Source organism: Rhopalosiphum maidis, chromosome 2 (genome assembly GCF_003676215.2).
Source record: "Rhopalosiphum maidis isolate BTI-1 chromosome 2, ASM367621v3, whole genome shotgun sequence".
Lineage (NCBI taxonomy): Eukaryota > Metazoa > Arthropoda > Insecta > Hemiptera > Aphididae > Rhopalosiphum > Rhopalosiphum maidis.
Window position 1 is genome coordinate 24,046,724 of NC_040878.1, and position 13,055 is coordinate 24,059,778.

The 13,055-nt window shown below is 27.2% G+C and overlaps 1 protein-coding gene across 1 annotated transcript in view; it reads right to left on the minus strand.

The window, feature by feature from the left end:
* The window catches only part of LOC113551142, a 119,393-nt gene that overhangs the window by 35,194 nt on the left and 71,144 nt on the right, over positions 1–13,055 (minus strand). The window lies entirely within an intron of this gene.

Below are 13,055 nucleotides of genomic sequence, written 5' to 3' on the forward strand. Positions count from 1 at the left end.
CAGTTGTGTGTCGTCACAAATGTATAATAATCGTGTGCACGACCGTCGCCGCACGATACAAATTTGCATACCGATACGCACATAAAACGTTCGTTTTGACGTTTCACGAAAAATGATTACTGTCAACGTCAAAACAATAGCGTATTTTTTAATTTTACTTTGCGCCCGTACCTAACCTAGCGCACGAAACACAAATACAATATCATGTACGTACCAAATAATATGTGCCTACTTTACTTACACTGTACATGGTCGTGGTTTTCGGTAGTGCGCATTCTCGATGCATACAATCACATAAGATTTTTTTATTTTTGTGTGCAGTGCATTTCGCAACGTTTGAGAAGTTAATAAGAACAAAATAAGATAAAATCAATGCGGTCACGACCGAATCATATATTGTGATGTTCCATACGAGATAATATTAAGTTCCCGCATAATAACAATTACCTAAAATAATTTCTTTTCGATCTTTGAAAAATTGAAGTCTATATTTTTTTAATTCATTTTAATGCTACACTGCTGCAATACCTGCTATATGTACAACGGAAAACAATATTATACTTATCTTTCTATCCGCCGATCTCAATCATGTATTCCTAAAGATAAATATATAATATACGAGTACAATAATATAGTCTCGAAAATACTCAGCTATATAGTATACAATAATTTGCTCGTAAAAAATACTTTTTGATTGTATTTGTATGTATAGGGTTTTACCGTCGGAAAGCACAATAATTATATAATAAACAATATTTTCATTTGAAGATCGTATCTACAGCCGAGTGTATTTTTGTGTTGAGTATAACAATAATAATTGTCATTATTAATTCATCTGAAAACCATTGTTATAGACCCTTCGATTTTATGGTTCCGTCCTTCTTCCCAACGTATGAATTATCGCGAACCAACCATTATCTATTCTACAGTTCGGGTTTGCATTGTAACATATTAAACAATGGCCAGGAATAAAAGCAAACTACTTCACGTAATCGAACTAAAAGAACTAACAAAAATAAATATAATAGCTATACCAACAGTTGGTAGAATATTTGCCGTTGAGAAATTAACAAAAATCAAATCGATTTGGAAGTTCTTAAAACAGTTGTTTGAGTACGTAGATAAAGTATTATACTACTCTCACTGCGTATTTATAGTTTAAACAGAAACTGAATGATTAAAATAATGGAAAGATACAATAACATTTAAGAGTTTCAGACTTTAGTTTAATAATAGTTTTGTTATAAAAAATATGCGCTCATAATTGCATTATAATAAATAAAGAATGTCATGTTACTATTACATTAAAAAAGTAATTTAATTATTTAAAAACTGGCGTGAAAGTGGACATAAAAAAAGGAATGAATTTAACTGCACGCCATTTTGTATAAATTTAAAAAAAAAAACTATTAAAAAATCTTTTGTATGGCAACTAGTACCTATATACTATTATACTAATATATTATATTATATAACAATAGTTAGATTTTCAATACCTCTCTTGTGAGCTTATCGTACATGTAACTATAGATTTTTCGTACTAAAAAGTAAAAACACATAATTGAACGTTTGGTGTTTTAGTTTTATGACTTTTTATACACGACAACTCAATACGAAGAATAAACGAAGAATTTAATATTACGCGCTTCTACATTTAATTAAACACTATCTGCTTTTTATACTTTAGTAGTTTTATTACTATATATAATATATAAAATAACTTAAATTTTATTACTCACTATTTAATGTTGATTCTCATTAGTCCAGTAAAATATTATATTTACCGTTTTTTAACGATTTGTTCAAGGGTTAGCAATATTAGGATAAAATGGTAAAAATATCTTTTCATGTTTCTAATAATATAATTTATTAAGCGGTTTCAGAGTGAAAACATCTATTATTAAGATTATAAGAAGTTAATATTACCTATGTGCTAGTATAAGAGCCAACTTCAATATTATAATTAATACCCATCTCATTAAGCTCAATAATTAAAATGATAGACGTGAAATATCACCATGATTAGAACAAAACATTGGACATAAAAAATAAAATTTTTAAAATTGAATTTTGTATTAACTTCTTCTCTACAATTATATAGATAATGATTAAATTATTTATTGTATTGTATTAATTATCTTAATTATTAACTCATGGCCAGAAATGATTAAAATAGCGTACACTTCAATAATAAAATGGCGTTTAATCGGTTGTGTTACATTAGTAAATAAAGTGTTATAATATTATGTAGATTTTAGTTAAATAACTAAGACGTTCTTAAAAAATAAACGAGTTTAAAAGTTTTTTTTTCAAAATTAATATATTATAATATAAATTATTAGTTCTTATTATTGAGTGCAATCTATTATATTGCCCATCAAAAGTTGTATATAACGGTATGAATATATTAATAATTATACTTTTTCGTTATTGCTTGCACAAGAATTCCTACGTGTTGGCTTTGGTTTGAAAATGGAAACGAAAAGTATATCCACCTACAACTGCGGTTAGACGCTGCAATCAACAAAACGAATAGAATAATAATTGAGTTTGTAGATAAACACAAAGGGAAAGGCGAAAAGTAAATCTAAGAGGACAGCGGTATTTACACCTAAAACATATATACGTATATAAGGAATATATATCTATACAAATTATATAATTATATATATTGTACAGGTGTTGAGTTAAAAAGAAATACCGTTATAACCAATACTTAGTCCTTACGACCTAAGCACTATGACCGTTGAACTTAAGATTCCAACTAGAAATTGAGTTAGAATAAAAGTCGAATATTTTATGCAAACCGTTATTAAAGAATCACTATTAATTGCTATAATACAGAACGTTCAACTACTAGGAAATTCTCAAAATAACTATACGTTTAATAATTTATAACAAATATGGACTAATTTTACTAAAAGAAGCATTTGGTATCACCACATGTCCTGTATTATAATTCATAATATATATTTATTTTTACGCCGCGTGATGGTGGACCATTTATGATAAAATAAATATTATTTTTATGTGTTCATTCGTATTTTCATATTAAGGAAAACAAGAAAATCCTTTTGAATATTTGTAATGAAACATAAAAACCGATCGTATCATATGACGTATTAATTGTAACAGGAAAGAAAATTAAAAAATAAATCGAAAATACATTTTCATGCATAAGTGTATGTTTATATATATATACACGAAGCGTTTAACAACACGTTTCAGCCGATTATTTGCTCATGCCAATAAAAACAAAATTTCCATTAGGACCATCTGCGCTGATTTGCATATACGATTTTACTCTTGGCCCATTTCCATTTTGAACGTGTTTATGAATACATAATTCCCGTCTGTACGAATAAAATATGTATAAACGCCGTTCTCGTGGTCTATCGGTTATACTCTCGCTGCACCGCACACCACAGTAATAATAACGCCCGTCCATTAACAGTGAAAGTGACATGATAATCTATTTTGTAAATATTATAACGATCGTTGCCGAAGACGACAATAATGTGTAAAATACGTCGTTCCGCCGTCATCGTTATTGTCGTAACGACGTACAATACAAATCTCGTTCGTATTTTTACCGGCCGTACATTAAACTAAAAACACAGTACCATACTATGTATACGCGGTAGATACCGACTGTGTAATATATTTTGCGTTAAATTATATAGCTGTATTTTACTAGGAAATCGGATCGTTTGCAAGAAAATGTGTGATAAAATTTCGGACTACAATGTGTTCACGCGAAGGACGATGCTGTATAAGAGGTAAAACAGACCGCGTGAAACAAGAAATAAAAATAAGGATAATGGTAAACGCACGTGGAATAGTAATGTTGTGTAGATACACTAGGTAGGCTGGTCAGGTTACGTATCTTTTTTATACGGCATAATAGCTCCCGTACCGCATTTTCGTCTAAACGTTCAATACTGTCACTTTTCATCATCGTTTGGACTCTGGAGATTAAGACTTAAAAGTATACATATATTCGTGCCAAATAGGCGATATTACAGTGTGTTCGCGACGTTCTTGCTAATAGTGAAAAAAAAAAATATGTTAAAGGAGATAATAATATGACGAATAAAGATAACACAATACGATAACGATATTGTATTTACTATACACAGCAGTTGTATACAAATAAAAACAACGGAACGAACCATAATAGCGCGCGTATGGTGCGGATTTTAATGATTTTTTTTTCCAGTTATACTCGGAGAACTCCTGCATTAGTACGAAATTTCCGTACCGAAATAAATGCTTTTTCCATCCAGAGTAGAGGTACACACTACAAAGTATATATCATACCATGTTTGCTCGACAACAATTTTTTCAAAGTTCTTTGTTTGCTCAAGAAACCCTAACAACTTTATACCGACGCTGGTCAAAGGAAAACTTTAAATTAGTTTTTGAAACAAGAGTTGAAGATCCTGATCAGTTTTTTTAAAACTGATTTCATATCTGTTTTTAGATTAAGTACTCCCGTTTAATGTAAAATATTTATTACGTTTATTTATAAACATTAAACTGCGAATACTGTTAAGTGTAAATAATAATATCGTGAAAATAACTGCATCGGTAGTCATAATAACTGCAATGTTTTATGAAATGTTCTCGATTAAAATAAATCTATATCAATTTTTCGTGTGTGCATTATATTGTACTTAAAATAATCACTGAGAAATGAAAATAACTCAATTACGCGCATCTTTCTTTTTCAAATAATTTGTTATTTTCTAAATTGTTCTCATTTAAAGTAATAGCCCGTAACAACTCATCTCGTTTTCTGCAATTTTATTGGTCATAGACAATACGCGTATATAATAAACAACTAAGTTTAATTTACTGTTTCACCACATAATAAAGTAGTGTACGAATCGGAAGTACATTTTGGTCAAGGTTTTATAATTTTAAAATTACTAGTAAAATATTTTATTATTTTCTCTTTCAAAAATAAATTAATTTTAAGTATAAAATCCATACCCACACAATGTAGGTCAGACATAATAGGTAATATTTATTTGATATAATTTTAAATATAATAATATACTATTGGATAGGCACTGAAATGTAAACTTTTTACTCATTTATTTTTAGATACTGTTTTAAAATGGTCGAATCGAATCTAACAATCTAAGTAAGTTTATCATAAATTAATTTAACTTTGAAATCCTACTAAATACTTTTTCTGTTTGTTTTAATGCATTTATTTAATGGTAATTACAAACAAACGCTAATCATTTAAATATAATATAAGCTACGTTTAAATTAATTACATTTTAGTTTAATATACGATTAGAAATTTATGGTCTAAAAGCTAAAAAACAAAAGTTTTTCAGGGTTGATTAAAAAAATATTAATCGACTATAGCTTAATGTTCTCGTACATTACATTATTAATAAAAAAAACTTGAAATTCACGAATACATTTCTTTGATTGGTATTATTTTTTCTGATCTATAAAAATATTTTGTATAACTATATATAAGATAACTCTGTTATTATTATACTAATATAACGATAATATACAATAATATACGAAAATAACAACGTGTTTTTTACTGTTTTATTATAATTATTTTATAATAATGACATTGATGATATTCAAGTCAATTATGAATCTGTACTTTTTTCGAGTTATTTAAAAACGTTCAAGATATCGTTCATATTATAATATTATGTTTGGAGCGTTTACGCGGTATAACCGAAGTCTAATATTATACATTATCATTTTTATACTTTTGTAAATTGCATTTTGTCTATGAATATGTAACTAGTCAGAATGTCTTTTATTCATATAGGTAATATATTTATTTTATTAAAACAGGGTTTATACTGTGTATAGTGTATTTATACTTTCTGTGTTTTCATAATCAAGTAGGTATCGTATATCTTATATTATACTATGAATTTATGAATTTCAACAAAGGTAGTCAATAAACTTACAAATATATAGTAGGTATCTTATTCACGGCGTCGTATTATTATTATATATCTATTTTGTTCGAGTCCTATAATTACAATAATATTATTAAAACTGTATTTCTTAGGCTATGAAAACAATGAATCATTCTAAATCTCACGGCCCTGTATTATAATCGTTCCGTGTGTGCTTCCGTGCACATCACTACAAAACATTTTTGAAAAAAACTATTTTATTTTACTATTATTATTAGTTTTTTTTTCTAAAGATATTCAATATCCTAAGTCATTGGGAGTAGTTATTTTTATTTTAGAAACTAAAAGAGACGTAGTATAAACTATAAACATACAAAACAGAACACAAACAACAAATAATAATTTTGTCGTGGATTATTCTATCCTTCAATAATGGACATCAATAACTATATAATAAATACACAGTATAACGAGTTAAATATGTTCAAAATGTGATTTTACGAATACATTGTAAATTTTAATAATATAAACAGAACAATTTGATTTAATTTATAGTCAGACGTAGAATATTTATTTAGTTTTATACAATTAAAATTACAACAAACAAGACAAGTTATTAGAAAAACGATTTCATGATGATTAATTTAAAATAAAAGGTATAAAATGTACGTAAGTAAACAATTTGTATAAAACATTTTATTTGTATAATTTTCAATACTTCTAAAGAAAGTACGAATCAATCCATTATAATTTATTATAACTAAACAAAAGATATATTTCATATCATGTTCAATATGGACAATATGATCATTAATAATGTTCGTTTACTTTTTATTAATCATTTTATTTTATTGAGTTATCATGCATAATATTGTAATCATATTATTTATTAAAAATTAATTTATTGTCATAATTTTTTTAATCTATAGGTATATTTATGTTTAAAACATATGAACGGATATTTTTGATCTAATATAATTAGAATAAAAAATAGGGGGAAAGTAGTAACTTCTTTGCTATACAGTTTACTACATATCGAGTATACCTAGTCTTTGAATATGTCATTTTAATGATTTAATGTAAATGTTAAATTTTAATTCAATGATAAATAAATAATTTTAGCACACGAAATAAACGATTTTAAGCAAAGTTCGTTTGTCAGCCTACACTACTAAATATTTCTCATGATAATGATATATTTATATTGTCACTCGTATTATAGCCATTTATTTTATTATTAGTAATACGGTAAGTTCAATAAATTTTTGCTTGTAACAATTTACCGTAGAACGGTGTTCATGGTAAAAATATACATAGCATACAATTAATCTAAATGTTTTGAAAATATATATTTAAAAGTTTCAAATCCCAACTAAAAAATATTTTTAAATTACAACAAAATAACTAAAATTGTAATTCCGATTTAAACATCTGGTTTCCTCCAAATTTAAACTTAAGTATATAATAAAAATTATAACTTTATTTTTTTTTTAGTTTTTTTGGTTTTAGAATAAGCTATTTAAAAAGAAAATTATACCAAGTGTATAAGCCTTATTAGTTATGCGTATTGAACATATTTATTTTATATATTATTTTGTACTATAAAATAAGTTATACATTTTCGGAATTTTGACGTATTTGATAAACCTTTGGACTTCAAATACTTAAAAATCATGTATTTATTATCTTTTATATTTTTAAATAACTATAATGAAAACTTAAAAGGAATCTTATATTCAATTTTCAATCTTTTGACCAGGTGAATATTTTATAGAAAAAAACTAAAAAAAAAAATTTTAAAATTATATTGTATAGAATCTAAAATCGAATTTATTAATATTAAAGTAAAACTAATATTCTTAAGTCAAGATAAGGTTCTTCTTTTTAAAAAATATATTAGATATTATACTTATAAAAAACTGTGATATTATACAGACATGTTAATAATATATTATGTAGTTAAATAAGAATGCATGTCTTATTGCATGATTTATGCTTCGTTTATATTTTTATTTCTATGTAACACTTATATAATTTGAATTGTAATATGCTTAGATATGTGTGTTGTTATAAAAAAGTAAAAATAATTAAATTTAAATAAATACAATTTATATACCTACATACTATTTTAAAAATTCGACTTGTCATTTTTTTTTATTTATAATACTGTTTTATACACATGTGACCTAGTTTTAATTGTTTTTCGAAATAAGTATTCAAAAGCGAGTGTTTTAATAATAGCTATATATCATGCAAATATCATAACGTTTATTTTAACAAAAGGTGCATTTAGTTTAACATGGCATTGTACATTGAACGCGAGAAGATCAACTGTATGTAATAGAGAAAAAAAATGATTATTGCTCAATGTGTTGTAGGGTGCAAATGATGAGCCCATCTAGAGACTTACGACCTTCGCACCTTTCGTCTCTATTCTCACGGTACTTGTTAGCCTTTACAACCGTAGGGGTCGTCTGGGGTTTAAAATAATGAGCCAGTCTCCGAATATTATATGGACCTGACAGTTTATTGATCGTTAACCACCGACGTCTGCTGGCACTGTACAATACCTGTACACAGCAATAGTCACCATCAAATAACTGATTACAACAGATCGATCGGCACAAGTTTGGAATTCAAGAAAAAAACCTTCTGCAGGTTTGACGATTTTTGCTATCTCTGTCTTTTTCTGTTTCACCATTTTATGCGCAGTGCGGATAATAAGACTTAACGACCTCTGAAAATAAAAATAAAAATAAATATACCAGCTGTAGTTATATAGCTCTATGTCTGTAGTTAGATAAAATACAATAATATACTTTTACTTCAAATATAATATATGGAAGAAAAATTCAGTGTTTTTTTTTTTCTGGAGATTACAGAGAAACGTGACGAGACGCGAATTCTCTTGATGAAATATGACGCGTGTATAGGTCAAAAAACAGCTACCCTCTCACGTTTTCAAGCCTTATTATTATTGTTGTGTATGTGTAATAACGCAGATAATATTATGTTCGCAATTAAAATAAATACACTGATATTTGCTTGTACGTATACCTTTATGGGGTTTTTTGTTTTTATTAATTTGTTTTCGATTCAAATATTTTATAACCACCGCGCTGTCGTTTTTATTTTTCAATTTATACTAAACGTTATAAAGAGCAAGTCATTGTTTCCATTATTTATTATTATTATTATTTTTTAAATTAGGTACTCTTCGTACCGTTTCATTTAAGACACGTCGTGCCCATCCAAACGAAATCCAAATAATAATAAAATATTACAATATATGTATAATTAATAGAAGATATTTTGTTTACCTATATATTAGATATTTATATTTACTACCTTTGATTATAAAAACGATAAAAAAACGTAACATAGTAGCCGTAAAAAAAACTACACCGTTGATGTTTGTTTAGCGTCGCCAAACGTGCTTTTAATAATAATATACCTTACACCATATACCTACAAGTCTATAATATAATCATTTATTGTAATTTGTAATATAATAATACAATTTACAATATACTTACTGCTACGTGCAGTGACCTGCGCGTACAAATTAAGTAAGTATACATCCGAAGTCGACAAATAAATTGTGTATGAAACGTGATATAACATAATTTTCATAATTTCGCCCGGCGATGTTCATCACGCATCTACTAGTGAATTCACTCATTTCATGAACTGGATGTATAGGCACTAAAATTCGTCCGAATCATGGAATTTGAAGAAAACACATTACATGGTAATTACACTTTGTGTAATTATTACAAGTTATTTGATAATAAATTGTATTATATTATAAGCTTATACTTTTTTATGTTGCCTTATGAATAAAAATATAACAATAAATTATATTTCATTTTTGATAAGTCATACGTATTATATATAAATTCAATAAACCATACTTTTCTATATCAATAAAGATAATAATGTTATACTCGTACCCAATATTATACGAGAGAGATATCAAATTAAATTTCGGTTATTCCACATCCGATATTAAACGAATTTTTCCTTATCGAATACATATTACTCCTAAGTTATTCAACAAATAAAATTTAACAAGTGCTTGTCTGTTTTTACGTGACATAGGTACTCGTGAAGGAAATTTGTACGTGGATTTATTATTTTACAAAGCAATTTTAAATAAAAATGGTAGAGAGGAATGAATTTTATGAAAAGCTAGATGAAAATTAACTTAAGTATGTGCTCAATTACAGATGATTAATGGCAAAAATCAGAATGTAAATAATTTTGACTTAAATAACAATTAATAATAAAGTAAATTAAATCAAATTTTAATTTTAACACACTTATATAATCGCAAAAACTATGTGTTGCATATTGCAATACTGCTTAAATATTTTTCAAATAGTGGTAAAAAATATTGTCGAAAATATTATCTACCACCTACATATTATGATGAATTAAGTATTGTAGAGGAAAATTATATTTAATATACAAACAAAATAAGGCTGATGAAAAAAACGACGTAAATTAATATAATCTTTTAGCGTATCAATATTAGTTTAGACCGGTTAATATGCAATATGAAATGCATACTAAAGCATATTTTGATTTTGATTGATTATTTTTGTATAAAAATATATATTTTTATACTTGTATTATTCAAGAGAATACAAGGAGAATATTTGTAGTTGTTTTAAAATAATATTAGCATCATATTTCGAGTTTTTTTAAAACAAATAACTGGATCTACTTATAAATTATATTTTTTTCTCCGTGCTACAAATGTCTCGTAAAAAACCATACTTTGTCGAAAAAATAATTGGTTAGGTTTTTTCCGAAAAATAACTTCGACAAAATAAAGCCCTCCCTTATCGTTTCAAATTTATTTTATCATGAGAATATTACAAATCGTTTGACTTTAATAGTTTAATCTCGTTTTAGATAATATTATATGTAGGTATTATTTTTAATTTTTTTTTTCAATTTAGGTATTTGTTAAGTTACAAGGATCTTTTTGATAAAATATAATAATTTCATACTGTATAATATGTGAAATTAGGAAATGCGTTACATAATTCCTATTATGTTCCAAGAGCAGCTATCGACATTTTTTTTTAACAGTAAATGAATCTTGTAATTGTAAAAAAATGTAAAGACCAATAATTAGGAAATTAGTAAAGTTCATACTATTGAATAATTGGATGTAACCCTTATAAAACTTTATTTGGCCTAAATATGATCCAAACATTGGTCTAAGTACAATAAGTACATACAATTTTCCATCCGATCTATTGAAGAAATAAAAGGGAATAATTAAAAATATATATGATGTCGCAATCAATCGTCGTGCAAAAATTAATAATAAAATAGAAAAACAGATAGGTAGTTAATAACTTAAATTAATTTTTTTATTATAGTGCAATCATTGAATTTCCCGACTCACACGATTACAGTATCTGGACATTTAGTCATGATAGTTAGAAATGAACGATTTCATGCGATACCTATATAATATACTATACCTGCGAGTGTATTATTATACTAAGCAATATTTGTGTTTATACTTCTTCTCAACTTGATTCGACGACATAATTTCACTGAAGAGTATCGTTATTCTTAATTAATAACCGTAGGTATATATAGGTTAATGGATAACTACACGCAGTGGAGTGCAAACTTCAACTGCAATTCACTCGATTATGTTAAATATTTAAATTGTTAAACGGCCGATTGTGTAGATAATATATATTAATAGTAAACATCAGATCAAAGGTTTAATAACTGTAACTATAATATAATACAAGTCTACCAATATAGATGGCACTTAGTAGAAATATATGTATTATAGTCATCAGATCACAAGCTCGTTTAGTCTTACATACAATCAAACACCCCTACTTCAAATCATACAACACTAATGTACACCAATATTCTGACTGTGGAAATTATCCGACAAATGTAGTATTTGGTCATGCATAATAAATGTTATCATCGTTGTTATGTCATAGTTAGTTGTATCATAAATAATTAAAAACAAATAAAATGTATTATTCAATGTAGACAAATTAACGGATCAATTTAAAATAATAATTTTTCATTTTTATAACAACAATAAACGATATTTATGTATTGATTAAAATTAAAATAAGTAGCAAATTATGTTTATAGTTTTGTCTATTTTCTACTGAGCGGCAAAAATGAAAATATTACATCCCCAAATACTGCCTTTGAGTGCATAGTACCTACCTAGTCAATACCAATACTACGCTTAGACCGCGTGAAAATGTACTTTTTACGAAAATATGATATTATACAATATATTCTCTCGTAAGTCGTAAAAGACGAGAAATAAAAATAAAATTGGAATACGCGTTTCGGTACAACTAAACGTTATCCTGATATAATAAGAAATTCGAGTCGAATTCTCTGGCGCACTGCGGGCGATTATAATATATTATATGTATATTGTATATGTATACGCATATATAGAACATTAAGCATTTGAAGCGAAATTTTCAAGAGGATAGATAGTAAAAAATAAATAAAAATAGCTCGATCGAATGGTATTATTCGTTTAGGACGGCAGCGGAGGCAATATTATACATATATACGACTCTTAATATAAGTTTTAATTTGCATGCACAAGTTATTTCTCGTCTATATATCGCATTCATAATCGTATTATGCACGTATATATTCGCGGTACACACTCGAGCTCGTTCGCTCTGCAGTGACCTTTAAATAGTCGTGGACTTAGTCGGGCGCTGGCGTTTGTCGCCGGTTCGCCGCTCGGCTAGATCTTTTCTAAATCAACTCGCGCGTGGGATTTCGCGAAAACGACCGTACGCCGTTTACGTAGGGTTATTAGCCATGGTTTGTGGTTATATTATATACAACAATGATGTGTACACCATTCCTGCAACGGTCCCGTCATCCTCACATATACACTGTATATTGTGTACGGTATGATTCATTCCACGTATACGGCATTATCACGCCCCCTCCCCCGTTTTCAATAATGTATTTATTCAAAATTCAAAAGATCGGAATTTGAATATATTCATTAATACTTTTGCGGTGGGCGGGAGGTTAAGTATGGTTGGTGAATCATTCTGTATGTGTAAATACCACATAAAAATATCTATATATCGTGTATTTGTACCAGAT